Raw genomic sequence first — 19,566 nt, forward strand, 5'->3', positions numbered from 1 at the left:
AGAAGGAGCAGAGGGAAGGGGACAAGCATGTATTAAGCTCATAATATGTGCCAGGCCCTATGCTAAAAGCATTTTATAAATATCACTGAGTTAATCCTCAAGCAAATTCTATGATCTAGGTGCTGTCATTATTTCCATTTTACAGTTGGGAAAACTGAGGCAGGCAGAAATTAAGTGACTTGCTCAGAGTTGCAGTTAATAAGTATCTGAGTTCAGATTTGAACTCGTCTCCTCAGACATGTCTTCATTTCCTACCCAGCTGCACTCATTTTGGACTGCTTTGATGACTCTGTGATGCCAGGAACAAACTCATATTTGGGAAGTCTTTTTATCTTGCAAGATCCCATCAACCTTGCTCCTCATACTTCCTCAGTACCTTCTGTCTCATCCAGCAACACACCAGGCATTTAATGAATGTTTATTAGCTCTTGAGGTTTTCCAGACTCCAGGCCATTACTCTCTTCACTGAGCCACCTAGCTTCTTCTGTCTAGAGTAAATACCAGTCAAGTCAACAAGGGTAAGTAGATAGGGATAAGCATTAATTAAGCACTTACTGTGTGCCAGGCCCTGTGCTAAGCACTAGATTATCTGATCCAATCCCTTAATTTTCAGATGGTGAAAATGAGGTGCTTTGCTTCATGCCACATGCTAATTCAAGGCAGAGATAGAACTATCCTTTGGCTTTTATAACTCATGGTACAGTGTTCTTTAGGCAACACCACAGCTGGTTGGCTATTCAGAGGGAAAAAAATGGGTTAGAATTTGGGATACGATTCACCGTAGAAGTTGTTGAACAAAAATGCATTTCCTTTCTGTATTCAGAAATGAATCAAGAGACGAAAGACCAGAGAGGGAAGAGTGATGAAGATAATTTGATAGGAATTGAGGAAGAGAGATATACGGTAGTGACTTGGAAAGAAGTCAGAAAAGCAGGAAAATCAATCAATCAACAAACACTTTTTAAGTACCTATTATGTGCCAAATACTGTGCTACATGTTAAAGAACAGAAGAAAGATCTACAAAATACCATTCAAGAAAAAAGCTCTAGAATTTGAAATCTGATGAAAGGGTAGAGAGGGACAAGCTATGGACAATGTCCCCAATATTTTTTTTTTCCATTCTGTGGCAAATAAGCAGAGGGAAAGGGAAATAGGAGAAGTAGAAGAGCAAGCAGAATTTCTCTGGTGAAGGACGTTCTCACCTATTTATGAAAAGAAGTAGACAGGGTGGTTTTTGGCCTTTGAAAATAGTTGATTTGTTCACAGAAATCAAGGAAGTATTAAGAAAGTCAAGGGGGAGAAGAGGGATTTGTTGATGTACTATTTGGGCAGTAGCCAAATGTTGGAAAAATCGGATGTGGTATAGCACCTTGGTGTTAGGATGACAAATTGCTATGATCCTGTAGGACAGTGAATGGGAAACAAGAGGCCGGAGATATCATAAGATGGAAGAAGTTAGACTTGGAAGGGATCTGAGATATCGCTTAGTCCGATGTTCCACTTGGTACAAAAATCCTCATTACAACATTTGGACAGAGGAATAAAGCCTCTCCTTAAATGCTTCTGATAATGTGGAAAATAGCATATCCTGAGGCAGCCCATTCCATTTTTGAACAGCTCTATCCAAGAAAGTTTTCTTATGGTGAATTGAATTCAGTGATGCACTAGGATGGGAATACTAGAGCTTTGCCCCAGGATGTTGAAATCAGCAGAGTAGTAATGGCACTTATCCTTCAACAGACCAAGGCTACAAAAATAATTAGCCCTAGAGCTATACCTTAGATAAGTTTTTCTGTCCCAGGCTTATTCTGCTCTCTCTTCCATTGATAGATTCCATCAAGCACCCTCTGGGTGTTCCAATCTTTCTGTTTCTTCCTCATTTAATGGTGGTTGACATTTCTACCTCCAGACCCTATAAAGCCTTGTGTCTTAAGGACTGAAGTCTGTCTCTATAGCCTCTGAGAGTTTTGCCATTCTCTAGTGATTTTTTCTTTACCCTGAGTGTATTTTATATACTTTTCCCAGGTACAAGAAATGTTAATAATAGAAATAACAGTCTTTATAGACTTACAGTAACCATTTCAGTTAGATGACATTACTATCATGATTTTACAGATGAGGAAACTGAGATGGAGGAAAAATCGAGCAGTCCAACCATTTTGGAGAACAATTTGGAACTAAACTGAAAAGGTTATAAAACTCTGCATACCCTCTGACCCAGCAACACCATCACTAGGACTCTATCCCAAAGAGATTTAAAATAAAAAGAGGGGAAAAGACCTATGTGAACAAAAATATTTATAGCAATTCTCTTTGTAATGACAAAGAAGGGATGCCTATCAGTTGGGAAATGGCTGAACACATTGTGGTATATGAATATGATGGAATAGTATTGTGCTATAAGAAATGATAAGCAGGGTGGTTTCAGAAAAAGTCTTGAAGACTTACATGAACTCATGCAGAATGAAGTGAGCAAAACCAGGAGACCATTGTACACAGTAACAGCAATATTGTAAGGAAGCTCAACTGTGAAAGACTTAGTTACTCTCTCAAGACAATGATCCAAGACAATTCCAAAGGACCTATAATAATAAAAAAAAAAACTATCCACCCCTAGAGAGTGAATTAATGAACTCTGAATGAAGATAGAAGCATACATTTTGTTTTATTTTGTTTTCCTTTGGATCTTTTTTTTTGGTCTGTGTTTCCTTTTGCAACACAGCTACTGTGGAAATATGCTTTACATGACTTCGCATGTATAATCAGCATCAAATTCCTTGCCTTCTCAAGGACAGAATGATGCAAGAAGGACAGAGAATATTTTGAACTGAAAATGTTAAAAGTTACATGTAATTGGGAAATATTTAAAGAAAAATATACATAACACATATGTATACATATTCAAAGACATAAATCACACACACACACACACACACAGACACGTGCACAAAAAGTTAAGCATCTTGCTGAGGGACAACAAGGATCTGAGGTAATATTTGAACTTAGGTCTTCCTGACTCCAAATACAGAGCTCTATCTATTGTGCCACCTAATTACTCTTTGTATTACCAGCTATTTGAAATCTCATTCCCTGTAACTTCTACCCACTGATACTGATTAGATCTCCTAGGGCCACACAGAATAGACCTAATTGTTCTTCCATCAAGAGCCCTTTATATTATTTAGATAGTAGTAGGGCCTTCTTTAAGCCTTCTTTTTCTCAACTTAATCATTCCCTATTCTAGTTTTCCTCTTTTGAAAATGTTCCTATTTACCTGTCTTGCTCTTAAAATGTAGCTAGGTAGCCAGATGGACGGAGACCAGAACCTGTAGTCAGGAAGACCTGAGTTCAAACCTGTCTCAGATACTTACTAGCTATGTGACTTTGGGCAAGTCACTCAGCCCCTATTTGTTTAACTTTCCCTCAACTTAAAATTATGATAATAAGAGCACCTACTTCTCATTGTTGTGGTTAGCATCAAATCATATTTGTGCAGCTAGTTGGTGCAATGGATAAAATTCTGGGCTTGAATTTAGGAAGATAAATTTAAATACAGTGTCAGGCCCTTACTAGCTGTGTGACCTCAGGTAAACTCATTTATCCCCAAGTTGTTTCAGTTTCCTCAACTATAAAATGGGGGCAATACTACCTGTCTCTCAGAGCTGTTGTGCGGACCAAATGATTTAATATTTGTAAAGCACTTAGCATAGTGTTGGCACATAGTAGGTCCTATATAAATGCCAGTTATTAAAATGTGGAATGGAGAATGGAAAGTATAATAGGATCATAGATTTATAGCACCAAAAGACATTAGAAGACAATGAGTTCAACACCTCATTTTGCAGATTAGAAAACTGAAGGCAAGAAAGATGAAGAGACTTGCCCATAATCACTAACTATTAAGTGCCAGAAATAGGATTCAGGTCTGGGGTTCTCAGTTTAGGGGGAAAGCAGCAAACCAGAACTTCTGGAAGAAATGAATTCTGTACCTGGCATGGTGATCCCAAAGTAATAATGAAATGCCTGCTTAACGAAGAATAGAAGTCTGAGGCTGAGAATAGGGGCTGAGTCAAAATGGCGGTGTAGAAACAGTACTTCCTCAGGGCTCTGGCTTCCATCCCCCCCAATTTATGTAAAAGTTGACTCTGAACAAACTTTGGAGATAAAGAGCCCACAAAATGACACAGAGAAGCCTCCTGCTGAGGACAGCCTGGCAGGCCAGCAGGAAGTGGCCAGCACAGTGCTCTGGGAGCCAAGCCCAGCCCTGCAAGAGCAGGAGGTCTTAGCCCCAAGGTGGCCTGACCAGCCACTGACTGGAGGTATTTCAGATCACCAGCACCTGTGGGGGTTTCCAGAATTATCAACCCATAGATGCTAAGGACAAAGTTAGAGGTCAGTACAGTGTGGACTTTGGGATCTGGTAGTTTGGGAGTGTGGTCGGCCTTTATCCCCTGGAGTTAAAAGCCACTGAAGTGCTGCAGCCATGCAGCTGGCACCACGTGGAAGCTTCAGCTCCTGGCCTGCAGATTGAAGGGGGACCAAGCAACCAGTATGAGGAGTAATTGCTCTTGCTTTAACCTGCTTGTATCTGGATTGCGGTCTAGGATGGAGGTCCTGGGGTGTGTGACCAGCTTTCCAGAACACATGGAGGGTCCAGAGAGAGCACCCACTCTAATACCTTCAGCAGCTGAGAAAACCCCAGAGATTGGGATGAATCTCCCCTGTCTGGTAGCAGAGTTCTACTGTGGCAAAAAGCCCCAAAATCAAGTAATTGAGGGGCAATATGAGCAAACAAGGGAAGTAAAGCAAACAGAACAATCCACCTTTACACTCCTATTTTGGGAACAAAAAGGATCAAAGCATGGAAAAGGAGGAAGACAGCAATGTCAGAACTCCTGCACCAAAAGCTTCCAAGAAAAATACAAGCTGGTTACAGGCCATAGAGGACCTTAAGAAGGATTTTGAAAACCAAATAAGAGAAGTGGAGGAAAAATTGGAAAAACAAATGAGAACAATGCAAGAAAATAATGAAATGAGAGTCAACAACATTTCTGAAGAAAATAACACCTAAAAAATAGACTAACTCAAATGGCAAAAGAGTCTCAAAAAGGCAAAGAGGAGAATAATGCCTTAAAAAGCCAAATTTGCCAGATGGAAAAAGAATCTCAAAAGCTCACTGAAGAGAATCATTGCTTCAGAATTATATTAGAGCAAATGGAAGCTAGTGACTTTATGAGAAATCAAGATACTATTAAACAGATCCAAACAAATGAAAAAATAGAAGGCAATGTGAAATATCTCATTGGGAAAACCACTGACCTTGAAAATAGATCCAGGAGAGATAATTTGAAAATTATTGGACTATCTGAAAGCCATAATAAAAAAAATAACCTAGAAATCATCCTTCAAGAAATTCTCAAGGAAAATTTCCCTAATGTTTTAGAACCAGAGGGCAAAATAGAGGTTGAAAAAATCCACTGATCACCTCTCGAGAAAGATCCCAAAAAGAAAACTCCTAGGAATATTATAGCCAGGTTCCAGAATTCCCAGATCAAGGAGAAATATTACAAGCAGTCAGGGAGAAACAATTTGAATATTGTGGAAACAAAATCAGGATAACACAGGATCAGGCAGCTTCTACACTGAGTGATCAAAGGACTTGGAATATGATATTCTGGAGGGCAAAGGAGCTGGGATTAAAACCAAGAATCACCTACCTAGTGAAACTGAGTATCATGTTTCAGGGGAAAATATGGTCATTCAGTGGAATAGAGGACTTTCAAGTATTCTTGCTGAAAAAACCAGAGTTGAATAGAAAATTTGACATTCAGATACAAGAAGCAAGAGAAGCATGGAAAGATAAATGGAAAAGAAATCATAAGGAACTTATCAAAGTTGAACTATTTACATTCCTACATGGAAAAATGATAATTATAACTTATGAAACTTTTCTCAGTATGAGAATAGTTGAAGGGAAGAGAAATGTGTGTATATATATCCATATATCCATATATACATACATATATATGTCTATATAGGAGGGTATATAGGCATATGAATACATATGTGAATGTGTGTATATATGTGTACAGGTATACATAGATAGAGGGCACAGGACCAATATAATAGGAAGGGATGATACTTAAAAGGTGAAATTGAGAGGTGGGAGAGGAATATAATGAGAGGAGATGGGGAGAGACAGAATGGGGTAAACTATCTCATATAGAAGAGGCAAGGAAAAATGGTTACAATAGAGGGGAAAACAGGAAGGGAAAAGGGAATGGGTCAATCTTATTCTCATTGAATTTGGCTTAAGGAGAGAATGACATACACACTAAATAGGGTATCTCACCCTACAGGAGAGTAGGGGGGAAGGAGATGTGAGGGGGGATGATGGAAGGGAGGGCAGGATGGGGTGGGGAGAGAAGTTGGAAGCACTCACTTTTGAAAATGGACAGGATCAAAGTAAAGAATAGAACAAGTGCAAGGTGGGATAGGAGGGATGGAAATATAGTCAGTCTTTTACAATATATCCACTAGGAAAATGTTTTGCATAGCTACACATGTACAACCTATATTGAATTGCTTATCTTTCCACTTAGGGCAGGTGACAAGGGAGGAAATGAATGAATCTAGAATTCAATGTTTTAAAATACTATTATTAATATTATTTTACATGGAACTTGGAAATTAGATATATAGGCACTGGGGCATAGAGATCCACTGTGCCCTACTGGAAAGTCGGAGGGGGTAGGGGAGGAGATATGGGAGAGAGCAGATTGCAGGTGGGGATATCCAGTGGGCTATTTTGGGGTGGTGGGTAGGGGAAAAACAGGGAGAAAATTTGTAACTCAAAATATTGCAGAAATGAATGATGTAAACTAGAAGTTAATAAAGCATTTGATTAAAAAAAATAAAAAAGAACAGAAAGAAAAAGGAGAATTATATAGTCCAGAAAGAAATTGGGGTCCCAAGAGCCTCACTAGGTAATTGCATCAGAGAAGGTAGAGGGAGGGGCCCAGGATGTCTACAAGAGCTCCATAATCACATTCTTTTCTATGGTGTTTCTGCTACTAAAAAATGTCAGAAGCCACCAATAAATATGTTCCCATACCGTATGCTCCAACATATTCAAAATAAAACTGGAAACCAAGCAGCTACTGCTGAGGTCAGCATGGTGAAGGATATCAGTTAGGGAGACAACAGCTGCTGAGTGAGCTGTGTTCTGCCCAGCTTATCTGTCCCTGGCTACGGGGAGCATCTGTCTCCTCCTCATGGAGAGTTTCTGAGAGGCTCCCCTGCTAACTCCCAGTACTGTTGCTGGTGGCAGTTGGACACCTGAAATGTCAAGCCAACAGATGGTACCTCACACATCCACTAGACAAGCCTGTCCTGGTGGCCGACTCTCAGCAGGAACATCTGACAAAAGACAATTTGACTTGAGAATTCTCTGTTGCCTTCAGAGTTAGTAAATGGCACCACCATGGTAGACAGACTGGGAACCAGGAGAACTGGGTTCCAGTCCTGAATCTGCCTCTAACACAATGGCTATGCAACCAGATGCCACTGATCCTCTCTAAGTCCCAATGTCTTCATCTATAAAATGGAGATTGGATCAGATGACCTTTAAGGTCCAGCTCAAAATCTTTGACCTGATGATCCTAAATCTCTGACCCCTGTCAGTTTTAGTAGTCTACAGGCTTGATGAAGAATAGGAAACTCAGCAATCCTTCCAAGTCCCTCATTTGAGGCAAGGGGGTGGATATTTGAACATTCATTTTTTTGTAAAATGGAGGCAGAGCTCAATTGATGGATATTATCATGGATTACAGGCAATTTCAGGTACTGCTTTTCCATAATTCAGGGAGATTCAGTTTCTATGACAGCATATTCTTTTTGGCTACTAAATCACCCTTGAATGTCCTGACTATGAAATTATTAAGTTTACAGAAAGCACATTGACTCAAACCTTGTCATGCATATCAAAAAGCCTTATACTTCAAACCATTTTGATTCTGCTTCGATGTTTTAAACTGTATTGTACCTAATTTTGAACTCCCTAAAGGGAGTTCAGATCTCAGATAACATGGAAGGTTGAAATTAAAAGAGAGAAATAAGTATGAAGAGGGAGCAAAGAAATTGTCTGACTACGCAAACACATCCTTAGAGACAGTTTGCTCCTTGGAACTCTCATGCAGATACATGGTTTGGTCCTCAGTTTTGCTGCTTCAAATATTCACTTTTCACCAGTTTACCCAGGGCTCATGAGGTTTTCATGAAATAATTAGCAAAACCAGAATGCCAATTTATTAAGTCACAGTTTGAAAAACGTAATTGCCAAGAGGACCAGTAACCTTCTAGTTGCTGTTCCAGCACCTTATCCACTTAACCTCTGTGGGTCTCAGTTTTCTCATGTATAAAATGGGACATATAAGGAGAACTGGATTTGGTGTTCTTAGAGGTCCCTTCTAGCCCTAACTGTATAATTCATTCTCACCTTGAGAAAATAGAATATTTTAATGGCTTTTCCCATTAAACAGCAAATCAGATTTACTTCATGTATTCAGGTGTCAGCAAAAAAAAAAAAAACAATCTGAGATATGAAATCCTACTAGCACCTGTTTACTTGTGACCAACTAGATCATACGGTGGATAGAGTTCTGAGTTCAAAACTGGCCTCAGACATTTACTAGCTGTGTGACTCTGGGAAAGTCATTTAATTCTGTTTGCTTCAGCTTCCTCATCTGTAAAATGAGGTAGAGAAGGAAATGGCAAACAACTCTAGTATCTGTGCAAAAGCCAAAACAAAACCCAAACGTAATCACAAAGAGTCAGAAATGACCGAACAAATGAGTAAGAAATTTCTTTACCTTTTAAAATACAACAAAACTTTATTTTGAAATATAAAAACAATTCTTAGCTTGTAATGCCATATAAAAAATAGGTGGGGATAGATCTGGCCTGCAGGCCATAGTTTTAGGAATCTTTACTAGATACCATCTCCACTCTAGAGATCTAAGCTGATAGGAAACCTCACTCCAGTCAGTCAGGGCATCCTATGTCCTGGATAGTCCTAGAAGAGCACTAATGAGTTCTGATTCCTTGGCTTTCCCTTTCCTAGATTGCATGCAACTCACCATTCTTCTGTTTATACTCATATTCATATGTTCCCACAGCTCTCATTAGTCACATTTAGAAAGGCAGGATAAGATTTTGAGAGATATCCTAATCTTATCAGTGGTGTATTTACTAACCATCTCTTGCAGTTGTATGACTTCTGTAGATGGCTAAGCTAATTTATAGGAGCATAGGTTTTACAGCTAGAAGAAACCTTTGAAACCTAAGTCTATCCTCTCCCACCCCCTCATTTTATAGACTATCACACTTTTGCTCAAGAATAGTCAGTAGCTCTTTATTGCTTTTTGATAAAATACAAACTTTCCTATTAGAAATTTAGATCCTTAAAAAAAAAAGAAATTTAGATTCTTTCACAGCATGTCTTCAACTGACCTTTCCAGGTTTATTAAACTTTACTGTTCTCCTTGTGCTCTTTATTCCAACCAAACTGGACAACTCTCTGAATAACTAAAGTTCTAGCTGATAACTAAGACATCCGCCACACCTGGTGTTTCATCTGTCTTTCATACAGACTCTTAAACAACAATCTGATTTGCCTGTAAGCTAGTAAGTCATTGGAGAAAGAATTTGAATCCAGGTCCTCTGACTCCCTCTTTGTACACTACACTGTCATTAGAGATTCAATAATTGATTTCAATTATTACAAGATGACATTGAAAAAAGGTCCATTGGGATGTCAGAATTTACTGATAAAAGTAACATCAAAGATTACCTCCTGTCTGTTTCATTTTATAGAAGAGGAATTCAAACAAATGAATTACCTGGTTCAAGTTCACATAGCTAATAAGTGGTAGAACCAGAACTTTGAACCTTCAAATCCAGTGATCATTAAGCCCTATTATAAAAAAGGAAATTAATTGCTGATATTTTGCTGCACATAAAGTTTGACTTAGATTGGACAATTGTGACCTGAAAAAAATTTTACTTGGTTATGAATCAGCACCATATTAGAACCCTTTCAAATCCTCAAAACACTTCTCTAATTTTGCACAAATCCCAGAAAACAACTGCCAGTGATTTGATAAGCTAATTAGCTAATTACCATAGTTCTTTTGGATATATTCCATCTCAGTTCAGGGACAGGCCTGTAAATTTTCCAAGTCTTCTACCATGAGCTCTGAACTATTTTGACAATGTTTTAATTATTGCAAGATTGTGCCCAATCCTATTTTGCTCCTGTTCGTGGAAGGCTTTTAAAAAGAGTTCAGTACAAATTGTGAAATGAGACTAAGAAGGCAGATGTGGGCACAGTGTGGGAGGTTTTATTATGTAAGAGAAGTGTCACTAGCAATGTCAGGAGCTATTAAAACAGTAACTCTGGATGGTCCATCCCTTTCTTTGAATGCAATATTTATACAGAGGATGTCAGCATAAATTATGATGGTCCACTTATGTGTAGCAGTCATCATGCTAGTTATTTATGTTTCATTGAAGTAAGCAAAATTTGAGAAATTAAAGTAAGCATGCACTTTAATTTTTATTAGATTGTGATAAACATAAGGAGGGATGGTCTAATAGTCCTCCTGGAAAGGCTTGGACTAAGTCACTTAACACCCTGGGAATTTTATTTTTTCCTAGTTCTGGAAGAGGTAAAGCTTGAAGATAGGAACCAGAGGGCAGAATTTTCAATGCAGCACATTTGTTCATGTGTTTATTTGCTTATTTGTTTTTTTAAGACTTTCAAGAGAAGTAAGAGGACTCAATACATGGAGAGGAAGGAGATGGTGGGGTTTCACCCAGGCCACATGGAACAGAGGTAGCAACATTAGCAATTCCCCTCCTCAAATCCATGCTTCCAAGAGAGAGAGAAGACAAAACCAAAAGGAACACAAAGCAAGGTGCAAGACTGGGTATAGGGTAGGGTTTGTTTGTTTTGAAAGCATAAGTGCTTGCTCCAGTGGCTGGATTACTGAATTAAAAACACTTACAGAAGGACTGGCTGAACTTATCCCCTTTCCCCTGACTTGTTTTAGCTGACTTGGCCTGGCAACCATTTCAAAGTGTGTCCTTTCCTTCTGTCAAAGACTGATTATGACTGATCCAATCTTATTTCCCATAAGCAGCTGTCCTTTGTATTTCCTTGTGTACCTTCATGCAGGCAAGGGGAAGACAGGACAGCTCTGGATACTGGACAGGTGAGAGCGATCTTGCCTATCATAGTGCTGGAATCCTAACTTCACATCCCATTGTTAAAGAGATTTCCCATGAACCATTTTAATATTTCATAACTATGATTCCAAGGATAGGATAAAATGGCCAAACCTGAGCATTTATACCTCCTTCCTCAGACTGGGAGCCTAACAGGGTGACAACTAGTGTTATAACCAGAAAGCAAATAAAATGGAATTGCCTAGTTAATGCCAGAAAATCTTCTTGCATGAAGTACTCAGAGCAGAATGCCCACTCTTGTGGTTACTCAATATTGATACACCTGTCTAGGAATCTTGATGCTAGTTATTTCTGCATCAGTATCAGTGTTTCCTGCCTTAAATAGGGCAGAGACTGGGACTTTTGAGGGTAACATTAGAATTACCTTTGCTTGGAACACAACTCTCAGGTTACTACTTGAGAAGAAACACCATTCTCCTAGCACTGAGGCGGTCTTCCAGAAATGACAGCAGGTCAGAGGCAGAGCACCAGAAGGACAAAAGATCAGACTTAAGTTACTGTGGATCATAGAAGTCAACATTCTTTTACCAAACTGCTGATGCTAGTCTATATGGCCACTTAGGTTTATCTGATGAAGACAACAAATTATGGACTAGGAATTAAAAATAGTTCATAGAAAGCTAAAACTTAAGATGAGTTAGGAGGTACTAATTCAATTTGAAAAGCAGTTATTAAGCATATAAATTTGTCAAGGCATTGGATAGAGGTGGATAGGTGGTACACCAGATAGATTGTTGGGCCTGGAATCAGGAAGACAAATAAAATACAGTTTCAGACATTTACTAGCTAGATGACCTTAGGTAAGTCATATAACCTCCCTTAGCTTCAGTTTCCTCAACTATAAAGTGGGGATAATAATAAAATCTACCTATCGGTGTTGTTGTAAGGAACAAAAGTGATGATGTTTACAAAGCCCTTAGCACCAGGCCTGGCACATAATAGGCACTATATGAATGTTAGTTGTTATTGTTATTAGGCACCACAGATACAAACACAAAATGAAAATAAAAGAAGTAATTCCTGCTGTCAAGGAGCTTATGTTATATGGAGGGTGGTGTGGGGTGGGATGGGGAGATAGGGCATTTAATTGTATAAATCAATGTAGATTAGAGGAGGCACTTAGTTGTGAAAGTAACTTGCTGCAACAAATGAGTTCAGTTTAGCAGGCCCAAATGAATTAGATACCAAAGAACTGAAAGAAATAGCAAAAATGATTGCTGAACTGTTTTCGACAATCTCTGAACAAATCAGAGAGTGCATGACAGTTGGTGCAGGTACAGAAATAGGAAAATGTTATCTTGATTTTCATAAAAATAGAAGAGGTTAGTCTTTACACTAGGGGACAGTGAGATTGATTGAAATTCCTAGAAAATTCAAAAGGTTGGTTTGTGAGGGTTTAAAACTGCTCCAAATTGATGACCTGGTGATCCTAAGAAAAGTGAGCCATGATCATTAAGAATAACATGGCTTCATCAGCATTAACAGGGTCTCAGTAAGACTAGTGATAGATATACAGACCTGAATTTTATGAAGGCATTAGATAAAATTTCCTTCATATTTGAACAAGATTAAGAAGTGTGGGCAAGATGACAATGAAGGTAGGTACATTTAAAAATGGTTGTATGTCTGGACCCCCAAAGTTTTAAAGGATTGAAGTTAGTCTGGAGGGAGATGACAACTATCTAGGCAACCTTCTTTGTTGCAAAGTTACATTTGTATTTTTTTCTTATGATCAGATTAAAATGAATACATTGCAGAAATAAAAGTGTCTCCAAATAGTTAGGAATCTCTCTAATAGATGGGACCATGTATGTATATATAACATGCAAATAATTTCACTCTAGCAAATTGTACTCAGGGTTGATATCTGTAGGTGTGCTAACCAATTCTGACCACAAAAGAGCAATCATAGTTTCTTCTTTTCCTTTCCCTTGACCAATCCCATTGTTTCTGCAGATTCACAGAGCTGTTTGAGGTTCTGGTTGTCCATGGGTAAGATGCTTAACCCAGTGTAGTGCCAATTCAATATTTACAGTATCCACAATCACAATGAAGATCAAGACTATAAATATTCCCACATTGAGCTTGATCACAAAATATAACAAACTCTCCATATAGAGGACACAAGCAAAGCATTTATTTAGACACCAGAAAACTGAATCCCGAAACCAGTAAGATGATTCCAACATATTAGCAAAGAAATTAATAAGTCATAACAACAGAGAGAGCCATAGCATTCTTTAGCCTTCCCACAAACCAACACAAGATCAATATTTACTCAGGAGCCTATCTAACTCCTTCCCTGAGAGTCCTCTCCCCCAGCCGTCTAGACTACCTTTGGCTTCCAGCTTCCTGTGGCTCTGTTCCACCCTTCAGCAAACTCCTCCCACCACAGGCTCCATGTGACTACATTCAACCTATTAGGGGGCAGAGTTTACTTTCAAAGCAGAGAAGGTCTTCAAATTCTCCTTGGGTCTATTAAGGGGCAGGAAAGATCTTCAAATTCCCATTACATCCAGTAACCTCAGTTTATTTTGGTAGACTAGCTTTCTTTTTCTAACTGGAAAACCTGAAATATGCAGCATTAAACATCTTTCTTGATCCACAACAGAATTTGTGTACTGACATTTGAAATTTTCAACTCTCTATAAAGGGAGGAAGGCTACATTCATTTTGTCTACTTCAGAAGAAATGAGGTCTAGTAAGTATGTATTAATAGGTGCTACACACTGTGCTAAGTGCTGAGAATAAAAAGAGAAATGAAAAACAGTCCCTACTCTCAAGAAGGAATTCCCAGTCTAATGGAGAAGATAATATACAAACAATTATATAAAAACAAGCTATATGAATGACAAATTGGGGTTAATGTTATTAATGTAGATCAAGAAAGGTTTCTTGTAGAAGGTGGAATTTTAGCTGGGACTTGAAAGAAATTAGGAAAGCTGGGAAGCAGAGATGAGAGAGAACATTTCAGGTATGAGGGACAATCAATGAAAATATCATGTGTCTGGAGAAGAAGTGTCTGCATCATGTACATGTAACATACCAAGGAGCTGTCTTTATTTCTATTTTGTACAATCCTTTTCTAAATAGTTTGGCTGAAGGCACAAAAGACATGTTTATCAAATTTGAAGAAGACACAAACCTGGAAGGGATAACAAACACATTAGATAACACAGTCAAGAACAAAAAAAAATACACACAGGTTACAATGGGATGAATATAATGGGATAAAATTTAGCAAGATTAAACAAATGAAAATTTCTACACTTGCATTTTTTTATAATCAGCTGTCCTTTCAGGAGAGCAGACACATGGATAAAAACTTGTTCACTTTTTTAAAAGTCTGGTCATCTTAGTGTATTACAAATTGAATGAGTCAAAAGTATATCATTGCAACATTCCCCCCTACCCCCAGTCAATAAACATGTATTAAGTAGCTACTATGTACCAGGTACTATGCTAAGCATTTGGGATACAAAAAGAGGGGAAAAAATAGTCTCTGTTCTCAAGGAACTCACAATATAATGAGAGAGACAGCAAGAAAACAAATATGTACAGTCAAGCTGTGTATATGGAAAATAGGAAATGAGTAAAAGAAGGAAGACATTGGAATAAAGTAGAGAGGAATAGAAAAGAGCCAAAAGAACCTAGGATTTATTAATAAAGGCAGAGCATGAAAAATTAAGAAGGAAATAATTCTGCTATACAATGACCTCCAACAAATTCAATATTTTATTCATTTCTACACATCATATTTTAGGAAGGTTATTGACAAGCTAAAAGGCATATGGAGGGAGTCTCTGACAGAAAAATTGATTAGAATCTGTATGCATAAGGATTTATTGAGGAAAGTAGACATGACTAGGGCAAGGAACATAATAGCCATCTTCAAAAAATAAAAAGAATATAGGTAGACATAGGTAATAGAATATCAATAAGTGAATTCATATGCCTTTTCTCAAATCTCTGCAGAATTCTTAATAGAGTACACACACACACACACACACACACACACACACACACATTAAGGGCATCCTTGCTGAAAGCATGAGAAGTATGGAACTTATTGACTATTTTAAAAAAGCATTTGATTTATTTGAGCAAAATATCACCATTAAAAACTCTTCTCCAAAAAAGTAAAAATCATTAAAAGATGTAACAGCAAATAACTTTGTTTAATAATATACTGATCATTCATGTTGAAGGAGGCATAATGCAGGAAGATTTTACATTCACCAAAGGTATTTGCCACTGTCCATGTGGAAAAGGTATTCTCTATTGATTTTAGGTCCTATGGTTATATCTGTGTGGTTTGTCCTTCATTCTCAGAGGACCATGACATCAGGAAGATGATGACATGGCTTGCAGTTGATTTGATTTTAGTGAGGGAGAGCTGTGCAAAGTCACAAGCCTCACTTTCTCCTCCACAGCCATATAGATCCAGGGGCCATATATAAATTAGGATGACTGGAGGTGGCCCAGGATGCAGTGGGGGACCTATGGATGTTCCTATTTGTCTATGATAGTATATTAATCACCTCAAGATCTGGGACATTAAAATGATTCCTATATGAAATCCATATTCATTTAAAATAAATGTATGAAGAATGTCTCTTGTCCAACCTATAATATACATTTGGATGGACAACCCATTGAGATCATTAATCACTATCTCTCTCTCTCTTTTAAGTATCATCCCTTCCTATTATATTGGTCCTGTGTCCTTTGTCTATGTATACATGTACACATATACATACACCCTCACATATGTATTCATACGTCCATATACCCTCCTATATAGACATTTTTCCATGAAGGAATGTAAATAGTTCAACTTTGATAAGTTTCTTATGATTTCATTTCCCTTTTTACCTTCTCTTGCTTTTTGTATCTGAATGTCAAATTTTCTATTCAATCCTGGTTTTTTCATCAAGAATGCTTGAAAATCCTCTATTCCACTGAATGGCCATATTTTCTCCTGAAACATGATACTCAGTTTTGCTGAGTAGGTGATTCTTGGTTTTAAACCCAGGTCCTTTGTCCTCCAAAATATCATGTTCCAAGCACTTTGATCCCTCAATGTAGAAGCTGCCAGGTCCTGTGTTATCCTGATTGTGTTTTCACAATATTCAAATTGTGTCTTCTTGGCTGCTTGTAATATTTTCTCCTTGATCTGGGAATTTCGGAACCTGGCTCTAATATTGCTAGGAGTTTTCTTTTTGGGATCTTTTTCAAGAGGAGATGAGTGGATTCTTTCAACCTCCATTTTGCCCTCTAGTTCTAAAACATCAGGGCAATTTTCTTTGAGAATTTCTTGAAAGATGATTTCTAGGTTATTTTTTGATCATGGCTTTCAGGTAGTCCAATAATTTTAAAATTATCTCTCCTGTATCTGTGATTTTTCCAATGAGACATTTCACATTGCCTTCTATTTTTTCATTTGTTTGGATCTGTTTAATAATATCTTGATTTCTTATAGGCACTAGCTTCCATTTGCTCCAATATAATTCTGAAGCAATGATTCTCTTCAATGAGCTTTTAAGATTCTTTTTTCCATCTGGGAAATTTGGCTTTTTAAGGCATTCTTCTCCTCATTGGCTTTTTGAGCCTCTTTTGCCATTTGAGTTAGTCTATTTTTAAGATATTATTTTATTCAGGAAGGTTGTTGACTCTCTTTTCATGATTTTCTTACATCACTCTCATTTCTCTTTCCAATTTTTCCTCCACTTCTCTTATTTGGTTTTCAAAATCCTTCTCAAGTTCCTCTATGGCCTATAATCCATTCATATTTTTCTTGGAAGCTTTGCATACAGGAGTTCTGACTGTGTTGTCTTCCTCCTGTTCCATGCTTTGATCCTTTTGGTCCCCAAAATATGAATCCAAAGTCAGCTTGCTGTGCTTCCTTTGCTTGCTCATGTTGCCACTCAATTACTTTACTTTTGAGCATTTTGCCACAGTAGAACTCTGCTTCCAGAGAGGAGAGCTTTTTTCCCAAATTGCTGGGGTTTTCACAGGTGCCAGAGCTATTAGTTGGTTGCCCTCTCTGAAGCCTCCACATGCTCTGGCTGACTGGTCACCTACCCCAGGACTTCCACCCTAGATAGCATTCCAGATCCAAGCAGGTTAATGCAAGAGCAATTACCCCTCAGAATGGTTTCTTGATGCCCCTACAATCTGCAAGCCAGGAGCTGTCACCTGGCCACACCTCAGCCACTTCTCCCTCCTGGAGCAGATGCCAGAGCACATTCCTGGACTCCCTGTTCTCCAAGTCTACACTGACCTCTCACTCTGTCTTTGGCATCTATGGGTTGATAATTATGGAAACCACCACAGCTGCTGGTGATCCACTTTCCCTAAGACCCCCTAGCTGCAGCTGGTTGGGCCACCCTGAGGTTAAAACCGCGGGGTGTGTGCAAGGCTAGGCTCTGCTCCCAGCAGGTTGCGATGAATCCTTTCTGTATGCCTGCTGGGCTGTCTTCAGCGGGATGTTTGTTTCTCTCTATCACTTTGTGGGTTCTATAGCCATAAAGTTTGTTTAGAGTCATTTTTATAGGTTATGGGGGGAGCGCAGGGAGTTTTCCTGCTTCTGTGCTGCCATCTTGGCTCTGCCCCCAGGAAACTTGCTCCTTAAGGATTACTGAGTTAAGGCCTTACTAAATGATATCTTTTGTTTAAAACTTTGTAGCTACTTTGCTGAAAACTACATGGTCAATTTAGTGATAAGTTGTTATGTTATAACATTCTGAATGCTGTACTTTGGTTTCTGTGAATGTTTTGCTTTAGTTTATGGCTGAATAAATAGAGAGTTCACTGTACTATGTGATCAGAATCTTAAAGCTGTTCACAGCAGCAGTCCTCTGGAGAGCTGTTTGTGCTTGGCTTTGCATATACTTTCTAAAGAACTGAAGTCAGGGATCCTCCAAAGGGCAATGGGTGGGCATATTGTGGGTGAGAGGCAATTTTGACATATTAAAATGATGAATTTCAAAGTATGTGAAAATTGTAATATCAGAAAACAAGATGGACCAATCACATAGCAAGAATTAGGGTTAATATTTTATTGACATGCATGAAATATCAACAGAACATGAGGAAAATCCTCAGAAGATGGGGTGGACCCATGGTAAATTTATGGGAAGATATGAAAAAGTATGAATAGGATGGATCAATATAAATATATTGTGATCTGCATTATTAGAGGAATTAACTATGCTAATGAGGTCATGTATCTACTGGAATATTAAGGCTGTACAGAAGGATTAGACACATTTACTTGACCCTAGAGAACAGAGCTGAGAGCAACAAGTACAAGTTGACTCATTATAAAAGACAACTTTCTAAAAATTACCACTGTCCCAAAGTACAATGGGGTGGCTTAGGAAGTAATGGGGTTTCCGATGATTGGAGATCTTTAAGCAGTGATTGGATTCATTATGGATATTACAAAGAAAATTCTTGTTAAGAGTCCAGATTGAGTTAAAACCTGAGGTCCTTTCTAATTCCATGATTCTGTGAAACCTTTCCAATATGTATTGAATGGCTGGGACTCAGAATCTATAAAACTTGGGTAACTAGTATGGTGACTAAACTTTCCCTGGACACATATTTGCAAATAGAAGATTTGGACTCTGGTAGATTCAACCTCTTATAGTTTACAATTGGATTCAAGCAATTGTAGGTGCCACAGAATCTGACACCATAAGGGATTTGTTGTTTACATCCCTGGCCTGAAGTGTCCATTTTGGGTATAGAAAAGGAATTCCCAATTATTTCTTATGCTTTCACATTATAAGTTGGGGAAATCTAGCAATAGGATTTTAAGTTATAATGTATTACCAATAACAGCAAATACAAACTGCATGAAATTACAGTAGTAATTATTTCATAGACATTAAAAAGAGTTTCAAGTTTTGAACATGTAACTGTCAGGAGAGAACATATTTTTAAGATAACAGAAACTGTAGGAACTCGAATCTAAATATTGTACCAGTTGGTCTCCTACAATTACCCTTAAATATCTCCCTCTTTCCTCAATACACTTGGAGCTGTGAATGCTATGGTCTGTTCACAGAACTTGGTTTATTTGTGATTTGCATTTAACATTTAGAGGTATTTTTGGTCTCTATCAAAGTAAAAATGCAGAATCAGCTTTTCCAACTGACAGTCTCCTGCAAGTACATACACACACACACACACACACACACACACAGAGAGAGAGAGAGAGAGAGAGAGAGAGAGAGAGAGAGAGAGAGAGA

This window comes from Petaurus breviceps, unplaced genomic scaffold (genome assembly GCF_028583685.1).
Source record: "Petaurus breviceps papuanus isolate PSGF00001 unplaced genomic scaffold, PetGlider_PUasm1.0 90594, whole genome shotgun sequence".
Classification (NCBI taxonomy): domain Eukaryota; kingdom Metazoa; phylum Chordata; class Mammalia; order Diprotodontia; family Petauridae; genus Petaurus; species Petaurus breviceps.